The 20,818-nt window shown below is 35.3% G+C and overlaps 1 protein-coding gene across 1 annotated transcript in view; it reads right to left on the bottom strand.

Annotated features, from left to right (window-relative positions):
• The window catches only part of LIN7A (lin-7 homolog A, crumbs cell polarity complex component), a 141,810-nt gene that overhangs the window by 76,456 nt on the left and 44,536 nt on the right, over positions 1 to 20,818 (bottom strand). The gene's annotated exons all lie outside the window — the stretch shown is intronic.

The following is a 20,818-nucleotide window of genomic DNA, read 5'->3' as shown; positions in this document are numbered from 1 at the left end:
ACTTGCTATCAGGATGTCCACTCACGCTAGTTACACAGGCAAGATCAGGGTCATTTCCCCTCTCCCTGCTAAGCTCATGATCCACAAGGGGACCGACACTGTGGCACCTGCCTTATATTAGATTAAGCTTAGCTAAGATTAGGATCACCCTTCCCTGAGTCACGTGGAGTTTAGGGATGATGAAGTGGGGGTGTAAGCACTTAAATAAAATTGTGTCTCTTCCTGTTAGAAAGAAGTGAAAGAAGTTGTTTGGTAGGCAGTGTAGCATCTCTATCTGCTCTCTCCTTTTCTCCATATTCTATTTCATTTATCTATTTGGATAGTTTTCTCTTATGCAAGATTCCCGTGACCCTTTTTCCTTAACACTCCTCTCTTCATATGAACATTATACTCCATAAAAATGAGAAATCATGATGATAGCAGGACTCACAGCAATATCAACTGGAAACAACCCCATTGTCAAAGCATGTCTTCTCAGTGATAAGGTCTCATAGTAACTTTCAATTGTGTTTAATTTACAGTTTGCTAGTAGAGTCATCCCTCGTCATGTCGTGGTTCCCTTTTAGTGGTCTCACTGTATCACGGATTTTTAAATTGTATATATCTAATTTTGTATCGTGGATTTTTCGCTATATTGTGGGATTTTGCAGTATATAGGTATTTTTATATTTTTATTATTTTTTGCAGTAAAATAAGCATTTTCTAGCCTAAAAAATTGAAAATAACATAAAAATATAAAAATATTAATTAAAACATATTAAAAGAAGATTAAATCTAAATAAAGCCTTAAAATATTGATATATATAAATAATAAAATAAATATAAGGTCACTACTTCACGGATTTTCGCCTATTTCAGAGGGTTCTGGAACCTAACCCCCGTGATAGACGAGGGGACCACTGTATTTGCAATCCATCCCCCTTAGGCCCAGAAGCGTTTAAAATTTTTTCTTCTGCAAGTATTTTACATTATCAATCTCACATATTAGTAGTATTTCAATTTACATTTAAGTATACTGCAGATCTAGAGTCCACACAAAAATACTTATCCCTGAAGTGTTACTACACTGATAGCAAAGCAAAGGGAAAGCTCGAAGTAGCTATTTTTAAGGCTCTTGTAGTGAAATCCTGGTTGGTTAGCAACCTGACTGCACCTTGGTAGAGTTTCTTCTCTCTTATCCTGATGAAATTGCCACCCACAAGAGCGCCACAGTAATTATGGGAGGTCACAGGCCTAGCACAATTACAATCATTCACAAACTTCTTCCCTTGTGGCAGTGTTTGCCTATTCATGGAGAAAGACACATCAGCCATGCTGGTAAAAGAGAAAAGAAACTTGAAGGAGTTAGATAACTTTCTTTACAGCAATGTGTTGTTTTCTGGTATAATTTAGATCAAAGTTCCCAGGAACTAATTAATTCTGGAACCAGGAAGTGGCTAGTATCTCATTTAACAGTCCCCTGACGAACTAGATATGAAATGCTGCCTGCCAAGCTGCTCTGCCTTAATTACCTAAGTGAGCATGTGCAACCTATTGGATAAAATCACAAAAAGCCCAGTATATGCTCTGGGCTGGCTCCGCAAGGGGTTCCCCTAAGTTGTAATCACTATCAGGGAGCAGGACAGGCTCACCCTTGAAGAAATCCTAGACTGTTCTTCAGTGTCAAAAACCAGACCCACTGCATCTCAACTGCTCTGCACCTGACACTTAAGGAGGATGGATAGTGATGTGATACCCAATCCAAACAAGAACCCAATTGCCAGCAAGAAGCTGCGAGCTGTAGCACAAGGTGAATTATAGTGGCAGGAGTTTTGGCTTAGATGAAGAAAAGTCATTGGTATTTAGCAATTTAAACCAAAGTATATGGTTTACAAAGAGAAAGTGGTGTGGTTCATGAGAGAAATGAGCAGAAGTCCATGAAGCTCAAGGGAAGGCTTCATGGGAATGGACTTTGTCATTTAAGATGCATGTTTTCTGGTCACATGTAAATGGAGCATTACAATCTCAATTAGAGAATTCCTCCGAGGTGAGGTGGGCCATCTGTGGACACCCAGATATGCCTGCCCTTCCTACCCAATTCAAACTGCTTTGGTATGCTGCTTAGTTAGCTGGGTATGAAGTAATCGCCAGGCAAAAAGCACTGCACTCCATCAGAGCACTGTGGGCTAAGCTTGGCAAAAGTTTCCAGAGGTTTGAGCTGAAGACAATGTCCATTGGCACCCTCTGATTCTTTTTTTAATCACATTGCAGGTATACTTAGGATAGACCTATCCTTAATTTTTAAAAGTGTTGGAAATCATTTCACTAAATAACAAATATTTTTGAAAATTCAGAGAAGTAGATGGCCATGCAATCATGTATATACATTGTTAGAAATTTAACTGACTATATAGCTATTAGCAGCATAGCTCAACTGAATTCTGTCTAAGGTAATATATCTTTGCAAATTGTCTTCTCTTCCATCTAAGAGAAGGCTATACTAGTATGCTATCAAATCTGGTCCATAGAGTACTGAGAGTAAATGGACCTGAATTATATATCAGTCTTGCCTGTAGACCAATCTTACAAAGTATACAATCACAGAATCAAATGTTTCCAGTTAGCATTTCTCATGAACTTTGGAATTTGTTAAGAGGTAACCAGGTGACTGAAAGAGTGGGAAACCACACAGTATGAAGGAAATTAAAGAACAAGGAAATGATTAAGTTAGAAAGAGGAAACTTGCTCAGTTGTCAGGCTCTGGGAACTTTTGATAATCCCTAATAGATTTGGAATCTCTTTTAGAATTCCAATGTATAAGTATTGTCTCTCAATTATAAATGAGTAAAACTACAAAGAATATGTTATGGAAATCCAGTCCCATACCTAGTACAACTGGTGCGTCTGTGCATGTTTAAAAAAGCTAGCCTTTCCTCAAGATACAACCATCTGTCAGGAAATTATAATAATAAATATTCAAAACCAGATGACCATGAAGATGAACAGTGTCCCTAAAGTGTGCAGTGCAGTCTTGGTTGGTGCCTTGAGAAGTTTCAGAGGAACTAGTGAAGTAAGCACACTCTCTTCTTCAGTAAGAAGAAAGGTAAATCCTGTGGTCCAGGTGACCAGGACTGGTGTACTTAGGAATATTGGGCAAGTCCTGGGCAGAGTGTGAGGGGCAAGCAGCCACTGTGAAATAAACAGAAACAGGGAGCACAGCCAGCATTGAGGACTGAGGAAATGTTCCAGAGATGGACTAAATCACAACTAGCATCACAAACACCAACTGTGGCTTACTGAGAGGTCACAAAGGAAGGTCCCTTGTAATCAGGCATTATGAAGAGAAAAGTTGTTGAGCCAAGATGAGGGCCAGGCTATTTTTATCAGCCATGCTTTTTTCTAAGAATTCTTCAGGTTCTAGCTGCCAATTGACAATTAGAATTTCTTTGTATAGGGAAAAATATTTATGTTGCACTATCGTAAGTACATTCAGATTGACAAATTGTGGGGCCTAATTTACCATTGCACATAAAGACTACACATATGATTGTACTATTTTCAGCAGCAAACGGGATTCTAAAAAATTATTCCTATACATTGGGAATGGTCAATGAAAAAATCTGCTACAGGAAAAGCATTCCTGTTAGAAGTAATCTAAATTGCAAGGTCATTTAATTAGTAACAGCTAGATTTTTAAAAGATCCAATATCGTAAAATTAAGGAATGTTAGGGTAAACCCATGGGGAAATGTGTCCATCTCATTCAGCTTCTTTCTTTCTTCCAGACACATTAGCATATAAAGGCAGTGGGGTAAGGAGCGGTTACTTGGTGTTTAATGGCCACATGGAAGAGGAGGTAATGGAGAAGCTTGGGAAAGAAAGAACGTCTCAGAGCTAGCACATACCATGTAGTTAATTTATTTCCTAGATAACTTACTACATTACAATAAAATTATATATATTAAATTGCGGTGTTTAAAATGATTTCTCTAAAGGGTTCTATCTCTATTAGCAGAGCTAGTCAACAAGCTTAATTACGATACAGCTGCTTTTAAATCCAATGAAATAGTTTTATATATTCAAATTAGCTGTTGTATTGAGGAAAAACTCTTTTACTCTTTGTTTTTAAGCTGCCAATATGTACATCAATACAAAATACTTTGAAATATAGCTCAATAACCGTGCTTTTCTAAGTTATAAATACTGATTTTCTAAAAGGAAATCAGGCAGTGAATAAACAAAATAGCCAGACAGATAATTAACTTATGAATATTTGGCCTGTAAACTCATGTTTAATTAAGCATCCATTTAAAAATATCTTTTAAAATTAAATGTAAGTATTTGGTGGTCATAAACTTTCTGGATCTTATAGTAAATCAACATGTAAACCTTTTCACCACTAGGAATTGAATGAGAGCAAATTATCATTGTATCTTCTATAAAATGAAAATGTTTTTAAAAATATCACATTATTCAATATTTATTTTTCTCATTAGTAGACCATTATAACTATTTAGCTAAGTGAACTAAAAATAAATGTTCTGATATTTTATTTCATTTAACAGGACTCAATTTTCATTATATAGAAATTCAATTCGGAGAAAATTCATTTGCCTCGTCACATGTTCAAATATACATATACTTCAATTTGTCTTTGCGCTTGGTAATGCAAATATTATAAAGCCATAATTATAATAATAGTCAATTTCATTTGTTTTTATTTTTATACTGTGATGATTAAATCAGTATTTTAAGTGGACTCTTTATTAACTAAGTTTATCCTTTCTGAAATGAATATCTGGATATTATGTATGATTCAGTGGTTCTATTACTTTCAGTCCATAAGTCATGGAAATCCTGAACATTTGTTCCTCAGCTGTAATTGTGTGCCATAATTAATTAAGGCAAATGAACATTCTAAATAACTCTCTTCCTTTGAACCATTGCTTGAGTAATTAACTATGCTCGACAAGGTATTTTGCATGAACTATCAACACTATGATTTGAATCACATTCATAATTATAAAATCTTTAACTATAATAATTAATAAATTATTGTCCTCTTGTGAAACTGTCTTCAAAATATTTAAGTATTTATTATTGAAAAGGTCTTTTGAACTACTATGGTGCCTTTATAGTTTTCTAAGACCTGGAATGTCTTCTATTATTTGGCTATTTTAATTTTTATTGAAATAAAACTGACATATCTGTAGGAAAGGTATTTTTTATAGTTTGTTTAAGAACATTTAACTAACTTACCAATCACAATTCTCTCAATGTATAGTGGTATCTTGGACACTGAAGTAATTATTGTTACATCTGTGGGGAAACTGAATAATTTTCAATAAAATTTTAATAGACTCAGTTATAATTCACTTTCTGAAATAAAATGTCACAGATATCTGGCAGTCAAGCAGATGCCATAGAGTAAATTGAAGGGAATATCTTTTCAGTCGAGATAGGATTCTTTATTATTGTTACACTGTTGGTAACCTTTTCCACATTGACTCCATGTGGGTTTATACTCCTCAGAAGAGTTAGCCCTGAAAAGTCTTTAGAAATATATGTGTGGTATTGTCATTCTTTTCTTTTTCTTTTCTTTTTTTTTTTTTTGTAATTTTCCGAAGCTAGAAACGGGGAGAGACAGTCAGACAGACTCCCGCATGCGCCCGACCGGGATCCACCTGGCACGCCCACCAGGGGGCGACGCTCTGCCCACCAGGGGGCGATGCTCTGCCCCTCCGGGGCCTCGCTTTGCCGCGACCAGAGCCACTTTAGCGCCTGGGGCAGAGGCCAAGGAGCCATCCCCAGCGCCCGGGCCATCTTTGCTCCAATGGAGCCTCGGCTGCGGGAGGGGAAGAGAGAGGCAGAGAGGAAGGAGAAGGGGAGGAGTGGAGAAGCAGATGGGCGCTTCTCCTGTGTGCCCTGGCCGGGAATCGAACCCAGGACTTCTGCACACCAGGCTGATGCTCTACCACTGAGCCAACTGGCCGGGGCTGGTATTGTCATTCTTATATGGCTACCTGCCTGTTGATATTCAGGGTAGAAACTGAAAATTGTTTAGGAAAGTATATGAAGAAAATAATGTCAAGGATATCAATAAAAGGGAAATTATCTATTTTATTGGGTGTTCCAGAAAGATTGATTGCCTGCTCCTTTCCTGACCTTTCCATGAAGTTAACATGGAAAATGCACATCTGCCCATGACCATCAAGGTTATTCATTGTTGACTAACCAGTCCTCCATGCTATCTTTGTCAATGGTGTCCCCAGTCACTCGCCCCATCTTCCTAGAAGCAAGACCAAGGAGAAGAGGAGTATATATCTCTGAAGGCCCCTAATCTCTCACTCAGTGTCTCTAAGGTAAATGGTTTGTTGTGTAGTTTTTGTTGTTGCTTGGTTGACCCTTCATTTGATTTTGTTATCTGCAGAGCCCCTGAAAAACTTGGAAAGATGTCTTTCAAAATGACTGCTATCTCATGCCTATCAACTGATAGGTCTAGGAGCTCTGACTATACTTCCAGGTGCTAGCAAATGGGGAATGGGTGGCAAAGTAATTTGAAGCTGAATTTTAGGAAGTAGGACAAGACATGGATGAACCACTGCTGAATTATGGAAAATGGCAGCACGGAGAAAACACAGTTCAAAAAGTTTCCAAGTATCAAGCTTAATAAATATTTGGGGTCTCTTGTATGGTCAATAAGTAGAAACAGAAGGACAAGGTAGGTTGAGAAGATAAGGTTATCTGTGACATAGCTCTTTTATTTTTATCTAGGAGAACAGGCCTTCTCCCTAAAATATTATATTGCTACTGGTTAAACAAATTTCCCGGCTCTAGTGCTAACTTCCTAAGAAAAGGACTGACAGTGGGTATTTTTGAAAAGACATGCATATTTGTGATAGATCCTGAAACACACATGCTAAAGTTTGGTCTTAAAAGTATTAGATATTCCAGAAGGAGCTGAAATTTTCTGGAATTGTCATAACTTGTTTCGGTGGTATAATGCCAATTATACAATAATTAGTAACTAATTTTTTTTTACATTGTCTCCTGGAAATTTGAATAACAAATATATGACAGAATAAATCACTGAACTACTATATGTTGTCTTGCGTTAAATGAGGCAAAGAAAGAACCAGAGGGAAAAAATTCAAAATAATGATGCTGGCACACATGGGACACTGATATGAATAGAAATTATAAAAATGGGAATCATGATGCAATTTTCCAATTATTTTAGCTCAGTACTGATAAATAGTGAAAGAATGTTTCATTCTTTCCACATTTCAGAATGTTCTGTCTTTGTTATTGTCCACAGCAAGAGGAAACAGAAGTAGATCAGGGTTTAGGAGACTATGTTCCGGTACTTACACAGGCACTCGCTAGTCTGAAAGACAGCCTATACTTTCTGGATCTTAGTTCTCATTTATAAAATTATGAGGTTATCAAGATGCCAGGATGGATCAGTTTTGGAGGATTTACCAACCTCCCTAAACTTAAAAGTAATAAATGCACATGTATTCCAAGAAAAATAAACCATAATTTCACCTGATTCATAATTACCAGATTCACTAAGAAGTTTGTGACTCCTTATAGGCTACAGATCACAAGATTCACCCTTTACACATTACTAAATTTCATGTCAAACACAATATTTATACATTTACTATATGAAAATCCATGTATTACATATTTTCACATTCATACCAATGTGTACAAATACATAAACATCTTGAAACTTTTATTCTAATTACAAGTCAGACGTTAAAGTTAGAAACAATTTTTAAATGTAATAAAATTTTTATTATAATTACGTATCTCCTTTAAAGGTTAGAAACCATTTTAATACAAGTAAAATCTTATTCTGAACTAGAGGTGTTATTATGTTTTGTCTCAAATTTGTATAAGCTCAGAGTCCTATTTAAAATTCAAAGCTTATGAAAAGAAATATATGTTTGTCTACTAATGAAAATGAGCTATCTTAATGAATTTCTTTATGCATCCAACAAATATTTATTAAATGCTCATTATTTGGCAGACACTATGCTGGGTACTGGTTTTGCTGTGATGATTGAAATGCTCTCTACTTTCAGTCAAGAAAGATGAATGACTGTACTTAAAACATTAATTAACCTTGATTAAAGAAACTGAAAGAGACCCATAAATCATAAATGCAAAACTATTCTGTTTGAGAACATGAGATTATGTTGTTCTTTTTTTTCTTCCCTAGTTGGGCCTCAGGTGCAAAAAACAGAATTGGAGTTATAATCTTGAGTTTATGATACACAGACATCAGTGCTCACTAATTCACAGATGGTTTGTTTTATTAATTTACTTTCACACACACACACATACACACATGCAATAAACACAAACCTTCTAATGAAACAAAAGCTAGGATCACAACTAGCTAAGATTAAAACTATGCCCCTCCCCTCACTCAACACTCATTGCCTTGGTTCCTCCAAATGATATAAGTAGGGCAATAATGAAGGAATACATAATCGATCAATTTATCAGAAATCCCTGAAAAACATCCACGTGTACAGTGTATATTAATGTGACACATCAGAGAGCAAATTATGGATTATTCAATAAATAGAGCTGGAAATAATTATCCTTATAGATAAAAGCCAAAACTGAATCCCTACTTCACATTATGTAAAAAGTTAACTCTAGGTAAACTAAGGACAAAACTATCCAAAATAAAATGTTTGCTTTTAGTAGAAATTATAGGTGACTATCTTTTAGGCATTGGAGTAGAAAAATATTTCTTAAGTGATATACAAAAAGCACTGATTGTTTCAAAAATGAACAATGTGAATATTTAAAATTAAGAACTGTATTCATGAAAGGCATCTTAAAGACAAGTTACAAAGTAGAATATAAATATTTACTATACCACGAGTAACTAATCAATAACAAGAATATATGAAAGGAATGTAGAAGTCTATATAAAAGCATAAAAATGTAGAAAAATACATGAGCAAATGTTTTACAGGAAAAGTAACATATACGAACAATAATTAAAGATATTCAACAATTTACTGATCAGTTAAATGCAAATGATGACTGCAATAAGATATCATTTTAGTGTATTGAATTGGTAAAAGATTAAATGTCTCATATGCCAAGTGCTAGAGGTAACGTGAATACACAACTTCTATGTTGCTTGGTGAAGTATAAAATGGAATGCTTGAGTTTGAAACTGTTTGACAGTGTCTCTTAAAGTTGAACATCTTTATACCTAACAATCCAGAAATTCCACATATAGATATGTATTCAAGAGAAGTCTTAGTCATCTAATAAGAAATGCATGTACCTTGATAGCAGCTCTGATGATCATACTGAAAAACTGGAAACCATTCAAATTCTTATCAGTGGGAGAGTGAATTAGGACTGTGATATGGGGGGGGGGCAAAAGTCAGTTTACATTTATTCACATGGAAAATACAATAATTAATAAATAACAATATAAGAATAAACTCTGTTTTGTGTCCTCACAACTGTAAATTGACTTTGCCCGCCTCTGCATTTACATGATGAAATACCATCGAACAGTCTAAACAAATAAACTGTGGAAATGCAAAAACACATGACTTAATCTTAGCAATATGACATTAAATGTAAAAGCATACCCCAAAGATTTCATCTCCATGATACTGTTTTATAACATTCTAAACAAATTAAATTAAAATAATATACTGAAAGAAAATATACAAGCACACAGGCTGTGTAACAAGAAAGAAAATGATGAATATAGTTGCAGTGGTCCGTTTTCAGCCCTAAATCTTGTAGGAAGGAAGGGAGAAAGATAGAAAGTTAATAATTGCCTTGCATATATTTTAATTATGAGTGATAACTAATTTCATTTCCTTTCCTATGTGCAAATCACACTGAGGGATAACAGCAAGATCACTAAAAATGTCTATTTGTACCTTAAGATTCATTTTAGATGGTTTGTACAAATGGACTTGTCTCCACATATGTTGGCAATACTGAATCATGAAAAGGTTAAATTACTGGTTTACTGGGGGAAAAAGAACAGATGTCATGTATGTGCCAAAAATAAAAGTTCTTATTGCTAGTTCTATGATGTCAATAGAAGACAGAATATTCGCTTTATTTGACTGATATAAAATTTAACTTTTCTGAGAACTCTATTATTTGAAACTACTGTATAAGTGCATGTAATTACAAGCTTCTGGAAAGATGTTCTGTTTATTTTATCATTTGTAATAGCAAACAGAAAAACTTGAGTGGAGTATTTACCCAACAGTGATACTAATAGCCTTCAGAGTCATTAAGACTATTTCTGAAGATCTGTTTAGATGTTTTTAAGATCAATGACCCATTAGTGCAATTATAGTCTAAGATGGTTCCTGTCACCAGACCCTGTTTTTGCTACCAGAAAGTACATGTTGATGATATAAACATGCTTTACATTGTAAAAATGTGTCTTTTCCCATGAAAAGGCTGCAGAAATAGAACTATAACTATAGTCTAGAAATTCTGTTTTCAGTAAGTGATGTAGTCATTTGTTTTCTGCAATTTCTTGTCACAAAATTATATATTATATTCTCCAAAAGCTCAATAAAATGACTACATTTAATTTTTATTATTTTTATCAGGTTAAAAATATTCATAGTATCTATATTTCCCTCCCATTCATCCAGTCTCACATACTCCTACCATCCACACATGCTCAGTCTTGCATTATGCTATGTAATCTATGTGAAAAAAATATTACTTGCTCTGTAACTATAGATTCATAGAATTGGAAGGACCTTAAAGATAGAAGCCAACTATTTAATCTTCCTCAACTGATACCAGAATGTCTTATTAGGGAGTAGGCTTCATTTTGGGAGTTGGGAGTGGGAAGAATCAGATGAACTTACAGAGCTATTCCAAAAAATATATACTAGTGTGTAAATATCATATATGTGACTTTTTGTTTGCCTTTGACATTAAGTTGTTACATATATGACAAATAATTATATGACTTTTTTGGTAAAAATTAATGGCTGCTTCCCGGAAAAAATAACTCCAAACTAAATCACAGAAAAAGGAAACTCTTGTGTCTGCTTAAAATACAGTTCAATGGAAAGCTGTTTTATTTCGTTTGTAAGAAATTAAAATTTGGAGTTATCTTTTACATGGTATTATTAATATTACTTTTAGTGCTCAATCAATTTTGATTTATTTTAATAACAGCAAGTGTTCAAAGTTATAGCTCACATCACTTTCAATAGGAACAATCAAATTCCCCATCAGAGCGGAGTAGACTTGTGTCGATACACCTGTGCTTTCTCCAAGACACTTCATGTTGAATTCAGAGTTTTCCAAAAGTCAAATGAAGCTATTTTTGGAAAAATTGGCATCAATGGTGCAGCCTGTGTCAGCAAAGAATGACATTCGAATCCTTTTTTCAATTTTAAATCATTGAAGTAGAAGTAACATATAAAAGAGTTTTATAGTCTTTCTAGTTGGGTGGCTATTCCCTATGGATAAATTGACAAGGCTTTCTCCTTTTCAACTCCCTGCCCTCACAGATATCTGTCTTCAGCACTGGAAAGGTCACATATTTGGGGCTCTGATCTCTCTCTCTCTCCAAAATTGCTAGAACCAAAATGGCAGGAGTTCCCAGCAGCAACATATAAGATCAGTGAATCTGGAGTTTAACCACTAGTCTCCTACCATCTAGTAAAGCCACTAATAAACTTCTCTCATCAAATTGTTCTAAGATACAACAATGCTTTACTTAAAAAATAAATAATTAAAGTCAAATTTCCGACCCAAGTTCAACCAATATTTAACACATTTTCCTGGAAAGCCAAGAAACTTATGACAGTAAAGAAAAAACACATTTTGCTCCATTTTAAAAATAAAATTTTAGGTTCTAGGGTCTAGTTGTAAAATTACTGGACCACTTTTCACAGAGTAGGCAAGGCATCTTTTAGGATAATTTTCAGCATATTTGCCATTAATGCATGCTGAAAATAATGTCTCCATGAAAAGTAGAAATCCTGTTTTTAAAGTAACCATGCTAAATGTTGGATACTAAAACTTCTTATGTACCTCACATGTACATATAGAGTATCAAGATTATTCTTCCATTAGGAGTTTTGCTTGACAAAATATCTTTTCGCTATTAGAACAAGTTGGCCCTTAATGTATCCACAGTGTCCCCCCCTCTCCCCCCCTCTCTCACAGCCACAATAGGACATCAGCACTTACATAACAGATAAAAATCAGAGTTTTGCTGTAACAATCGTATTTTTCATCACATTGCATGCCTAGTGGGAATGGCACAGCTGTTAGTTTGACCATAACTGGCTTCAAAACATTTGCAAAATGTCAGAGTTCAGAAGTAGGTTATATCAAGTGAACAGAGGTACTCTTTCATTTTTGTTTTGTTGTTCTGAGCAACCAACCAGTTCAAACACTTCTAGGGGACATGATTTAATCAAGTTTTCACTTTTTTTCTCCAGAAAATAGAGATTCTATGACATATTTTCAGGATTCTCAAAAATCAGCTTTTTTGACTTCTTGTTGGCAGAGACCTTTAGCACACAAGAAACAGTCTGGCTTTTGTGTCCAATCACATTTAGTAATGCAAATAAAATCAAAAGAAATGTAAGGGCCATCAAGTTTTCTTTTTTTTGTCATCTCCCAACTTAAGCTAAGTTCAGTATAAATAGAAAGGAGCTATACATAAGCATAATGTCTGATACATTATACTGTTAATTCTGATGATTGCAACCCTATTCTGGATGTCATTATATGACAAGGATGATAATTTTACACAATGGATCCATGCCTCTCAAGTCATGTTTAAAGTAAAGCATTAAAAACATTTTGCTGTAAGATTTTTTGCATACAAAGAAAAAAATCCCTTTATATATACATATACATTTGCTCTTACATATATACATACACACATATTTGCTCATACTTCATTTACAATACAAAGCCTATATATGACCTAAAGTGAAAAACCATTTCTCTAAGGAAGTTATTCTATCTGCAACAAGAACAAAAGGTCACAAAACTGGCAGCAGAATATTACAACCCTTTTCTAGAATAGGGTAACACTTAAATATCACATAAAGGCTAAGGCAGGTAATAACATTAAAAACAGGAAGAAGACAATAGCTACTGCAATTTAGAAACAAACTCACAGTATAAACAGGGATAATTCTGGCAACAGAAACATAAAAGGGGAGGGAATATTCTGAATTTGCAAAGATGAATTAATATTAGATACATTCAGAAGAAAAAGGACTACTGTATATATGAAACTTCCTTTTACATAAACCTAATGGTAAACACATAAAAAACGCCAAACTGAGATATATTACTTATGAAAAGAGGAAACAGAGAAAAAAAGTATAAAGTATCATCCAACAAAAACCAAAATATAGAAACACAAAAGAAAAAAGAAACAATACAGGCACAGAGCTACCAGATAACAAAAGAAAAAAACAGCTACAGGAAATCCTATACCAATATTTACCCTCAATGTAAATGAACTGAAATCACTAATAAAAAGGCACAGAGTAGCGGATTAGACTGAAAAACAAAACCCAACCATATGCTGCCTTCAGAAGAAAATCACAGCTGCAAAGACAAATAACAAGTGCAAGGGTGCAAAACAATTATCTAAGAAAATAACATCCACAGAAAAGCAGGTATAGCCATACTTCTACCTGGCAAAATAAATTTAAAGATAAAAAAGGTAAGAATAGACAAAGATTGGGCACTTTATAATGGTAAAGGAGACTTTATCAAGACTACATCAAGAAAACATAAAACTTTTCCATTTATATATATGCACCCAATCAGGAAGCACTTGAAATACATAAAGCCATTACTTAACATAACTAAGGGGAGAAACTGACAAAAACACAATCTTAGAGAGGGATCTAAGTACCCCAAAGACAGCTATAGATAGATAATCCAAACAGAAAATCAATAGAGAAATATTGGCCATAAATGACACATTAAACCAAATGGACATAATTCACATTTACAAAGCCTTTTATCCCAGAACACCAGATGACACATTTTCCCTACTACACACAGAACATTCTCAAGGACAAACTATGTGTAAGGACACAAAACTAACCTCAACAAATTTAAGAAAACTAAATCATACCAAGCATATTCTCTGACCACAATGATTTGAATATAGAAATTAACTGCAAAAGAGAAGTCTAAAAACCTGAACAGACAAGTCTTCCAAGAAGACATACAAATGACCAACCAATATATGAAAAGATGCTCAACTTCAGTAACTATTAGGGAAATGCAAATTAAAACCACAATGAGATGCCACCTCACAGCTGTCAGAATGCTTATTACCAATAAGGCAATAACAAGTATTGGAGAGGTTATGCAGAAAAAGGAGCACTCATTCACAGCTGGTGGGAATGTAAACTCGTACAGTCACTATAGAAAACAGTATGGAGGCTCCTCAAAAAAATAAGAATAAAGTTCCCACCAACCCTTCCTGTGGGTATCCCTCTAAGAACTTTGAAAACACTGATTTGCAAAGATATATGTACCCCTATGTTCACTGCAGCATTATTCACCATGGCCAAGACATGCAAACAACCAAAGTGTTCTTTGTTAGATGACTAAAAAAAGATATGGTACATAGATATAGAATAGAATACTACTCAGTCATAAGAAATTATAAAATACTGTCATTTGCAACAACATGAATAGATCTTGATGATATTGTGCTAAGTGAAATAAGTGAGCCAGAAAAGTTAAGAACTGTATGATTTAGCTTCTATGTGGGGTATAAAACTAAAAGTAACAAATGAATAAACAAAAACTTATAGAAAAAGACAACAGTATGGTAGTTACCAGAGAGAAGAGGGTTTGGGAAGAGTTGGTAAAGGATAAGGGGGTCAAATACATGGTGATGAAAGATGATTTGACTTTGGGTGGTGAGTAACCATTGTCACTCAATATATTTAATTAAAACAGGGGTCGGGAACCTTTTTGGCTGAGAGAGCCATGAGCGCCAAATATTTTAAAATGTAATTCCATGAGAGCCATACTATGACTCATGTACGTTACGCATTATCCAATAAAAATTTGGTGTTGTCCCAGAGGACAGCTGTGATTGGCTCCAGCCACCCGCAACCATGAACATGAGTGGTAGGAAATGAATGGATTGTAATACAGGAGAATGTTTTATATTTTTAATGTTATTTTTTTTATTAAAGATTTGTCTGCGAGCCAGATGCGGCTATCAAAAGAGCCACATCTGGCTCGCAAGCCATAGGTTCCCGACCCTGAATTAAAAAATAAAATGTAAAGACCCTGGCCGGTTGGCTCAGTGGTAGAGTGTCAGCCTGGTGTGCAAGGGGTCCCGGGTTCGATTCCTGGCCAGGGCACACAGGAGAAGCGCCCATCTGCTTCTCCACCCCTCCCCCTCTCCTTCCTCTCTCTCTCTTCTCCTCCCGCAGCCAAGGCTCCATTGGAGCAAAGATGGCCCGGGTGCTGGGGATGGCTCCTTGGCCTCTGCCCAGGCGCTAGAGTGGCTCTGGTCGCAACAGAGCGACGACCACCCCCCCCCCCCGAGGGGCAGAGCATCGCCCCCTAGTGGGCAGAGCGTCGCCCCCTGGTGGGCGTGCTGGGTGGATCCCGGTCGGGCGCATGCAGGAGTCTGTCTGACTGTCTCTCCCCGTTTCCAGCTTCGGAAAAATACAAAAAAATAAATAAATAAATAAATAAAATAAAATAAAATGTAAAGAAAAAAACTTCTTGCTCTAAAGTAATCTGAAATATGATCAACTAATCTCTATAAGTATAGAACTCTCTACATTACAAGTGAGCCCATTGCTGGGTATTGCTAGTTATCTTTCGTTATCTGCATTTCTTCTATTTATCATCCAGTGGTCTAACATGGTTACTTCCTTTTTCTTTGCTTTATTCAATAGTAAATGGCAAGTATCACATTAAACACTATTTTTCTCTTTTTGTGGTTAAATAGCACCAAGTTCTTAACTTCTCCTCTCATGACAGGCTTCCAGATTCTTTACCATATTGGTTTTCTTTATTATTTTTTTTAAAAAGATTTTATTTATTGATTTTAGGAAGAGGAGTGAGATAGAGAAAGGGGGGTGGGAAGCAGGAAACATCCAATCGTAGTAGTTGCTTCTCATATGTGCCTTGACCAGGAAAGCCCAGGGTTTTGAACTGGCAACCTCAGCATTCCAGGTAGACGCTCTATCCACAGTGCCACCAAAAACCAGGCATATATTGGTTTACTTTAAAACCACTTCATATTTTCAACATTATTCTTAAATTTTGGAGCCTCCTCAGGAAGAGAAAAATGATGTAGGAGCAAACGGGAGATAATCTAGAAGCAAACAAAATCTATGATCCAAGTGTCAAAAAAACCCTCCAAATTTATGAACCACCTAATAGGCATGGGTATTTTCATGGTTACCAATTTCATATAATCGTTAAAAATTTATTGCAGCTTACTAAACATCCAGCATTGTTTTTAAAAATTAATTTTGTTTTATAGCAGTTAAAAGATTGATACTCCTATAACCTTTATCCAAGGTAAATCTAGCTTGACGGTTGTGTATCATTAATCGGAATAACTTGGGTTTGTGGTATGATGACCCTAGTTATCCTGGAGGCTCACATTAACAAAGGTTTACTCTTGCTCAGGTTCCATGTCAGTTAGTTAAAGCCTATAGTTCTCATTTTCTCACTCTGTGACCCAGCCTGATTGATAGCTATTTTTTAAAACATCACTAGACACATGGAAAAAGGAAAGGAACAGCAAATCATGCTTTGATTCGATGGCTTCTTTGAGAAAGTGGCCCAGATCACTTCCACTCACATTTCCTTAGCAAAAGCAATCGTCATAACCACATCTAGCTTTAAGAAGGATGGGAAAATCCAATTGTAACATGAGCTGAGGATAAGAGAAATGCAATATTTTTCAGCAATCCTATTATCACAGAATGACAGCTTCTATACAAAGTAGGATTATTTTCTCACTCTTCAGTTCTACTACATTAGAAAATACTAACATACAATATCTGGTCATTGCCCAAGAAAGGCAGTTTTTGGTGACTGTTATTCAGGTCTACGTTTTGGGATCAAACATGCATATGACAGTCAGAAGCGTGGGAACAAGCCCTTACCACAGACCACTCTCAGCAGCACCTCATGCACCAGAACAATGAGCTCATCCCCCTGGAGAGCAGGGAGCCTGGATGTTTTAAAAGTTGGAAGATGATGGTAGTAAATAGATGGCTAGTTCTGTTTTAATTATTTCAATTTCAGAAAGAACTTTGTATTCTGTTGCAGAAATTGGATACCTTCTTAAAATATGACCACTCATACACTATTGACTTTACTTTTTTTTTTCCTCTGAGGACCAGAGAATATAAAGTGTCGGGAAAAAGTCCACCTCTTGGCAACTGAGCTAGGTGAATAGCAATTCAATTCTCTTTCGAAATTCTTTTATCCAAAACCAACATTTTATAATCTGTATATTTCAACTCTTATATTCCCTCATGTTTAATGTATAAGTTTAGATCATTTACACTAATTAATACAGCATTAAACAAGAACTTAAGGAAGACACTAAAATGACAGAAGTGGTCTTGACTGGGACTACCCATAACAATTTTTTCATTTTATTTTTCATTCAAAAATTTGTGTGAACTTTCTCTTGTCAGTACCTCCCACTGTGGAAAAGCAGCATGGTGTTTCAGCCCATTTATTCACCATGTTTTCTGAAATCACTTGCACAGAATGGGTGCTTTTTAAATTACTAATCAGGTCCTTTCAAGGTCCTTCAGCAACAAAACACAAGCAAGATCAGTACTTTGCACTATTACCTGTCTTCTATGATAAAGCTGTGGCCTGGCATTCAAGTGCAGTATCTTTATTAACAGATCAATGCCTCTCTTAGTGATATACATGGATGGTCGTGCTTTAGTTCTGATCCCCAAAAAACTTTTTCAGTCTTTATTATTACAGATTACAGAAAAATATTAAGGAAAGAAAGCATCTAATCTCTTTTAATCATCTGTTTTCAGTAAGTAACAAAAGAAACACAACTTTTCATTAAACAAGTCTTCCCGTATACGTGCTGCATATATGCCAAGAGCTGATTAAGTGGTTTCATCAAAATGTAAAACAAAATAATGGGATTGCTTTAACATGTAACAGTAACTACTGCTCAGCTCGTGGAAGGCAATTAAAAAGTTGGCAATAGATCATCCTTCTTTCTTTTTGAGCATAATTTGGATTTTACAGTCTCATCGGCAATGGCACGGCCTGTATCTGTTTTTGCTCTGGTAAATGCAACTGAGAATACTGCCACTGTGGTTCTTCTCCTCTCTGCCTGTCATGACAAAATTCATAACTTTCACACTGGGAAATATTACCTAGCTAAATTTCTAGAAAACTCAAATAATTTAATCAGAGAGATTCTGAGAATTGTTTGAATAAGAAACCAAAACTTCAAAGGTTTCATCCCAGCATAGCAGTCAGTATGCAAGAGACCAAAAATAAAAGGATTCTTGGATCAATAAATTTTAATTTTCAGATATTCACCACTGTATAGCATCATACTTCCTACTGTATTTTTCTTTTTAATTTTTTATTGAATTTATTAGGTGACATGTTATATAATTGTGAATGTATAATTCTAAAATGCATTATCTGTACACTGTATTGTGTGTTCAACCCCCCAAGTCATGTCTCCTTCCGTCATCATCTATCCCATTTACCCTTTTCTACCGGCCTCTACTCCGCTTTTCCTCTGGTAATCACCATACTGCTGTGTCTACAAACTTTTCTTCTCTTAATCCCTTCAACTTTTTAATCAGCCCCCCAACCCCTCCCCTCTGACAGCTGTTAGTCCGTTTTCCATATCTATGAGTCTGTTTCTATTTTGTTTGTTCATTAGATTCCACATGTAAATGAAATCATCTGGTAGTTATCTCTTTGGCTGGCTTATTTCACTTAGCTAATATTCTCCAGGTCCACCTATGTTGTCTTATGTTGCAAAACATGAGCTTTCTTTCTTTTTTGTGTCTAAGTAGTATTCTATTGTGTAACTGTACCATAGCTTTTTTATCCACTCATCTACTGACAGACACCTGGGGCTGCTTCCAAATCTTGGCTACTGTAAATAATGCTGCAGTGAACATGGGGGTGCACATACTGTTCTGAATTTCTGTTTTGAGTTACTTCAGATATATTCCCAGAAGTGAAATTGATGGGTTATAATGCAGTTCCTGTTTTAAGTTTTTTAGGAAACTCCGTACTGCTTTCCACAGTGGCTGCACCAGTCTGGATTTCCACCAACAGTGCATGCGGTTCCATTTTCTCCACACCCTTGCCAGAACTTGTTTACTTATTCTGACAGGTGTGAAGTAATATCTCATCCTGGATTTCATTTGCATTTCTCTGATGACTAGTGACATTGAGCATCTATTTATTCATAGGTCTATTGGCCATCTGTCTGTCTTTTCGGAGAAATATCTATTTAAGTCCTTTGTCTATGATAGTTTTTTTGTACATGTTGAGTTGTGTTAAGTTCTTTATAAATTTTGGATATTAACCCCTTATCAGTTGTATCATTGGTGAATATGTTCTCCTATTCAGTGGATTATCTTTTCATTTTATTGATTATTTCCTTTGCTGTGCTAAAACTTTTTAGTTTGATGTAGTCCTGTTTCTTTTTCTTTTTTCCCCTTGCTTAAGGAGATATATCAGAAAAAAACATTGCTATGAGAAATGTCTGAAATTGTTTTTTAATTTTTTTATGAATTTAATGGGGTGACATAGATCAATCAGTGTACATATTTTCAGAGAAAACATCTCCAGGTTATTTTGACATTTGATTATGTTGCATACCCATCACCCAAAGCCAAATTGTCTTCTGACACCTTCTATCTGGTTTTCTTGGTGGCCCTCCCCTCCCCCAACTTCCTCCCTTTGTCCCCTCCCCTCTACCTTACCCCCCGCAATAACCACCACACTCTTGTCCATGACCCTGAGTCTCATTTTTATGTCCCACCTATGTATGGAATCATACAGATCTTAGTTTTTTCTGATTTACTTATTTCATTCAGTATGTTATCAAGGTCCATCCATGTTGTTGTAAATGATCCGATGTCTGAAATTTTATTGCTTATGTTTTCTTCAGCCTTTTATGATTTCAAGTCTTATATTTAAATCCTTAATCCATTTTGAGTTTATTCTTGTGTGTAGTGTAAAAGGTAGTCTCATTTTTTTTTGCATGTATCTATCCAATTTTCTTAATACTATTAGTTAAATAGAACATCTTTACCCCATTCTGTATTCGTGCCTTTTCTGTCAAATATCAATTGACCATAAAGGCATAGGTTTTACTTCTGGGCTCTCTATTCTGTTCCATTGATCTATATGTCTATTTTGATGCTAGTACCATGCTCTTTTTATTACTATGGTCTTGTAGTAGAGTTTTATATTGGGTAGCATGATTCTTCTAACGCTGTTCTTTTTCAAGATTGCTGTGGCTATTTGGGGTTTTGTAGTTCCATATAAATTTTTGGAATATTTGTTTTATCGATAATTCTGTGAAATACACCATTGGTATTTTGATAGGAAGGCACTGAATCTATAGATTGCTTTGGGTAGTATGGACATTTTAATGATGTTAATTCTTCCTATCTATGAATATGGTATATGATTCCATTTATTTGATCTCCTTAAATTTCCTTCTCCTTATAATTTTCTGAGTACAGGTCTTTAACATCTTTGGTTAAATTTATTCATTGGTATTTTTTATTTTGATCCATTTC

The sequence above is a fragment of the Saccopteryx leptura genome, chromosome 2 (genome assembly GCF_036850995.1).
Source record: "Saccopteryx leptura isolate mSacLep1 chromosome 2, mSacLep1_pri_phased_curated, whole genome shotgun sequence".
Classification (NCBI taxonomy): Eukaryota; Metazoa; Chordata; class Mammalia; order Chiroptera; family Emballonuridae; genus Saccopteryx; species Saccopteryx leptura.
The sequence above is the reverse complement of the archived record's forward strand: the minus strand, read 5'-3'. Positions and strand labels throughout refer to the sequence as shown.